This window comes from Gossypium arboreum, chromosome 10, assembly GCF_025698485.1.
Source record: "Gossypium arboreum isolate Shixiya-1 chromosome 10, ASM2569848v2, whole genome shotgun sequence".
In the NCBI taxonomy this organism is placed as follows: Eukaryota; Viridiplantae; Streptophyta; class Magnoliopsida; order Malvales; family Malvaceae; genus Gossypium; species Gossypium arboreum.
In genome coordinates this window covers 119,819,847-119,825,846 of record NC_069079.1, presented here as the reverse complement: position 1 = coordinate 119,825,846, position 6,000 = coordinate 119,819,847, and the positions used below count along the sequence as shown (strand labels likewise).

At 28.9% G+C, this 6,000-nt stretch overlaps 1 long non-coding RNA gene across 2 annotated transcripts; it reads right to left on the bottom strand.

Moving 5' to 3' along the window:
* Positions 1-1,435: 1,435 nt before the first annotated feature.
* LOC128281455 (uncharacterized) lies at positions 1,436-3,045 on the bottom strand. 2 transcript variants are annotated; one of them, XR_008271667.1, is made up of 3 exons: positions 2,362-3,045; positions 2,157-2,270; positions 1,436-1,969 (listed from the first exon to the last, which is right to left on the bottom strand). It is a non-coding gene; the product is annotated as an uncharacterized LOC128281455 (long non-coding RNA). The 2 variants fall into 2 exon arrangements; XR_008271668.1 differs by having other exon boundaries at positions 1,436-1,965.
* Between the last annotated feature and the right edge of the window lie 2,955 nt (positions 3,046-6,000).

The window sequence follows — 6,000 nt, the reverse complement described above, 5'->3', positions numbered from 1 at the left end:
GATTTATGAAAAGTTTTGTTGTAAAGTTAATAGATATCCTGTACATGACTTGACTTAAGGTCCCTTTAAATGGATAGTGTGTTTATCTGCGATTAGTGTAAAATCAGTGGTGACAATGAGATTAAATACTGTAATGTGAGATAAAAAAAATATATAAACACATACACTGAAAGTAAATGCCCATCCAAAAAAACCTTTAGTACGTTGATTTGATAACATTATTGTTCAAGTAGTGTTAAAATACATATTTTGATAAATAAATTTCCCTCTCACCTTTTTCAATAAATAATAAATATAATATAAGAGTAAAACCAATTTAAAACACTTGTATTGTATGATGCTTTGTATTAACAAGTCAAATACCTTTTCTTCTTTTTTTTCAAAATATTATATATATAACTTAAAAGGAAAAAACAAAGCGAACATCTCAACTAAATAATTAATAGAGGTTTTATATTGAAAAAAATCAGTGTTTAAACTTTAGTAAAAAAAATAATGATTATTTAAATGGAATTGGATCGACTAATTAAAATAAAATTAATAGAAATATTGATTTGAAGAGAAACATATCGATTAATTTAAAAATTAGTAAAAATTAATTAAACTGAGCTGAATCGAATTTTTTTATCTGAAAATCTTGATTACAATGTAAGCTTCAGCTGAAATCGCTTTCAAAATTTGAAAGTATTTTGTGGCTTTTACGCTTGCCATTGCGTGTAAAATTCCTTGCTTTTTGTCCTACTTTGATGCTTTCACGGTTCTAACTACGTAGAGCTTATCATCACGGGTGTACATTTTGTTGAGAAACTTGTCATCAATTGACGAACAAGTATAAAGTAAAAGGTTGTCCAAGAGGGATTTTGAAGACGGAATCCCTGGACCATATCTTTATCTTTGTCTTGTTGCTCCAGTAACTAGGACACCCTCTAATCTTAATTATTCTCCAAGGCTTTCTTTGTTGTGGTCAATACCAAGTTTCTGGGGTTGTGCATAATAAAATTGTATTTTAACTCTTATCGCTTGACTCGAAAAATCAATTATGATGATGTATCTATGGTTCCAAATAACCCGCTTACAAGTATATCAGTGGTATGTCGTGACTCTAATAGTATTATCCTACATGATAATAATTATCCATTTTATGTAGGCTTGGTTGAAATTGTTGAAGCTATGGCAATTAAAGAAGCCCTGCTCGATTGTTAGTCGGAATAACTGGCCATATGTTATTATTGAAAAAAGAATGAAATTGTTTAAAAATAAAGCTTAAAATGATTGTTTACTAATAATTTAATATTAAAATTTTTATTATTTATAAATATTTTTACAGTAAATTTGTGCTACACATTGGCTGTAAATATAGATACCAGTCAAACCAACCCATGTTGACAAATTGCATAAATCACCGTATCATAAAATTCAAATATCTACTCATCGATTTTATGCTGGATCTTTTAAACATATAACATTTATTTATTGGGTAAATTACATCAACAGTCACTCAACTTTGAGGTAGCTAACAAAATAGTCACCTAGGTTTCATTTTAGTCACTCAACTTTTGAAAAATAACAAAACAGTCACTAATGTTATAAAAAAGTGACAAAATCGTCACTGATTAACAGTTTCCGTTGGTGTCTTAACGGGACCGCTGATGTGGAAAGTTAACTGCTAAAGTGGCCAGTTAACTTGCCACGTGAGATGTCCACAGTGGAAACCCATCCAATTTAAAAAGAAATTGAAAAAAACACTCTAAAAAACCCTCCTTAAAAACAAGGAGAAGAAGAAGAAGAAGAGACTGCAAAAAAAAAAAAAAAGTCTTCTTTGCCTAATTTGGCGGGGTCTGATTCTTTGCCATTGAAACACCATGTCTTTGCTCTTCTTCTTCTTGACTCTCTTTCTCTATAACCTTCCATTATTGAAACACCATGTTTTTCCAAGATGTAATGCAACCACCAAATACATAAATCCTAGCTTCATTAAAACACCCAAAAATAAAGACAGATAAAATTTATTTCAGACCCGAATCAATGAAAAAGAAAAAAAATTTGACCCATCGGTTGAACCGACAAGGGAGTTGAAAAAATTTGGAAAAGATCCAGAAAAGAAAATCTTGCAAAAAATGGGTCATTTCTTCAAAATTTGAAGATTTGAATATTACCTTCCATGCTCATAAGTGAGGAAAAGCCTGGGTAAATTACCTTCCCCTTGTGTTAATGTGACCCCCAAAGCAACAGCATCCTGGTTTGAAGCTGCAACAGCCATGCCTGAGTAACTGCAAAAGAATATGAAGCAATTGGGTTAAAGCTTTGGCCTTAGATCGTTACCTTTGAAGTTTGGAGGAATCACTGGCAGAGATGCAATACAGGATTGATTTGAAAACATGAGGCATCTCCATTTTCTCTTCTCCTCGTTCTTCTTCTTCTTCTTCTCCTCTTCTCCTCCTTTTTTTTTCTTCTTTTTCTCTTCTTAACCCTAAATTGGTTCTAATAGGGTTGTTAAATTGGTGGTAACCGGCTAGCTAGAGGTTTTTTTGACACCAAGCACGTCGTCATCTGCCATGTCACTTTGATGTAACGTCAATGACAGAAAACGGAAAAAAGGATTGTTTTGTCACTTTTTCAAAGTTAAGTGACAAAAATAAAATCAAGGTGACTGTTTTGTCAGCTACATCAAAATCGAGTGACTGTTAGTGTAATTTACCCTTATTTATTTTACAAATAACAATATACTTTTTACATGAAGCTGACGAAATCATTCTGAAAATAGGCAAGGGACATGTTGCATTATGTTACAAAGAAACCATGCTGTTTTCATTATATAAAAGAAAAATGCTGTTGGGCGTTGGCAGCTCCACCTCTACCCCCAGCCCTAGCCCCACAACCTCCACCGGCGGTACCAGTATACATATATAAAACCACCTCTAGTATGCCTGCAGGGCTTTCAGAGTAGTCAACACCACAAGCGAAAATAAGCATTCATAAAAGAGAGAGAAGTCATCACCATTTATTATTATTTTTCTAATTCTCTTACCTTAATTTTAGGTATAGCAGGTCAACAAGCACATATATTAAAAAACCGATTATATTTTACTCATCCTAATAAAATATGAGTAAATTAATTTTTGTATGTTAAGAAAAAAAAAGTACAAATTGACTAATTCATTTGAAATGTCATTCATAAATGTAATTAAGTGATGATTTGGCTTCTTTTTTTTTAATAAGTGACTTGGAATTAAAGGATATGTAGGATTAGATAAACGTACTATAAATGTCACTGTATGAGGAGTTGTATTGCATTTTATCTCTTCTACTCAAAATATGAGCAAATTAATCATTATATGTTAGATTAAAGAACAAACTCATCATTCTGTTAAAATTCTATCAATTTCTATTGTTAAATGCTTTTGTGGCTAATGGAAAAACCATACATTAACATGTGGCATGTCATGTATAACTCATGTTGACGTGATAATATTTTTAAAAAATCTTAATTTTTTATATAATTATTAAAAACCACATCCAAGATGAACCTAAATAAATGATTGTCCTAGTTCATTTTAACCTGGATATGGTTTTTCAAAAAAATAATTTAAAAAATAGAGAATTGTTTAAAAACGATTAAAAACAACATCTAAAATGATCCTAGACAAATGGTTGTCCAGATTCAGTTGTCCAATCTTGAATGAATCTGTACAACCATTTGTTAAAGTTTATTTTAGAATATTTTCTTAAATAATTATTAAATAATTATAGAAGAATCTTTAAAATTATTAAGAACTTTAAGAAATTAGAAATACTGATTAACTTCTAAAAAGTTGAATATATATACGCATTTAGCATATTTAAAGAATTCAAATATACACATACACATATCTTTCTTCTTAATCAAGTTGAATTTTAATTAGTCATACGAATGAGTTTTATTTTGTTAATTTCTTATAGTTCATAATAACTTTTAAATAATTTTCTATAATTATGTATAAAGTTTTTACAATTATTTAAAAAACTCTAAAATGAATTTAAACAAATGGTTGTCTAGGCTCATTTGAACCTGGACAACCATTATCTAAATTCATTCTAGATGTTACTTTTTATAATTTCTAAATAATTTTAATAATTTTAAAAAATTCTTATAAACTTTAATAATTTTTAAACAATTTTCTATAATGTTTGTATACTTATTTTAAAAACAATGTATAAGATGAACTTGGACAATTTAGACATGATTTTTAAATAATTATTAAAATTTATTTTTTTTTGAAAATTTTGAAAATTTTAAATATTTGTTGTGCCAAAATGTGTCACACTAGTATGAGGTACACATTGCATACAATATATTATTATTTGGTTATTTCATCACATCATCAATTAAAAATAAAAATAAATGACTTTTTAACAAAATAACTAATTTATTCTTTAATATAAACATATAATCCGCTAACTTAATATAATGCAAGCTACTAAACGGCAATGCCTCCATCTTCAATCAATGTACTTGAGACTTTTGTATTACAATTTACATGCAACAACTAGCTTAAAGGTTTCCCCAAATATGATTTTTGTCTTTAATTAACTAGTGTGGATCCCTTGGTCTCCTTCCTGCATAGCAGATATTCATTAAATTTTTAAAAAATTCAGATGAAAAAACCAAATTGGAATAAAAAGAAATTAAAAAAATCAAAAATCAAAACATAAAGAAATAAAAATAAAAAGTATTATAATTAAAATATAAAATAAATAATCAAACATATTAGAATTATTTATTCATTTGCTAAGCAAATGAATTTTAATACTGGAGGAAGAAGACATTAGAGTAAAAAGATGATTGAATCTCAGTCAAAATTGGCAGTTGAATAGTTCACTTCCAAATCATCGACACCATGAAAATAAGGGAGGCTTTCATGAGAAGCTCGTTGCCAAGAACAAAAGGTTTTATTGTACGAAGTTGTTAGCTTAGACGAGGTTTGTGCTTGTTGTCATGGTCCTTTGTTATTGTTATCTGTACACACACATGGAACACAAATTGCAGCCTAAAGACTTTCAAAAGAATACAACCTGCTAAAGAGGGTGGCTCGACCTCAACTTGTTTAATTTGAATGGTATGTGTGTTGAGGTCTGTGTTTTTAAGAGGGTTTGGTTGCAGTCCCTTCATGACAGCTGTTTGGGTGGTGTTATCGATTTTCACTTGTAGGCAATTGTGATACTGTTTCGATCATCTGGTTTGTATGTGGCTTCAATGTTGATCACACTAGGTTTGGCTTATACGTTTTTGGTGGGGGTGAAGGTTTGAGGATCATTACCATCTTGCGTTGTCTTATTTTGGTAGGATGATGCTGTGCCATTGTATGGTTCGTGCTTTGATGTTGAATTTGTCGATAGTATGGTCTATTCTAGTATGCCTATTTTGGTAATTGTCTTGGTTTGCCTTCGGAGAGATTACTGTTTCACTATTCTTGGTTTTCCAGCATTTCGGTAGTTCCATCCAATTTTATTTTCACGAATGATGTTTGAATGGGTTGTATGGATCTAAAGAATGATACCGGACCAATAGAATCGTAAATTAGTACGATAATAATTTTTCAATTTTTTTACTTTTAAATGGAATTTTATTTAAATAAAATTCAATAGAAAATCTATTTAATTTGTATACATATTTAATTAACAAATTGTAAAGTGTTTTTAATATATTTTAAACATTTATCTAAACTTTTATAAAATTTGGGAAAAAAAGTTGTTTTAAACAATTTGTTTTAAAATATACTAGTTAAATCGTTTTAAAATTTTTAATTTTAAAAAGCATTTTAATTTTTTTAAATTGCTATATAAAGATGTGAGAAAAATTAAAATATAAAAAAGCATGTTGGAGGATTTATTATGAAATATTGAATATATTATATAATTTTTTAAAAATGTTGCAGGATTTATTAAAAAAGTTTTAAAAGTTGCAAAAATTATTGAATCTAAGTAAAATGGGAGGATTTATTATAAAATATAATTTGCAAA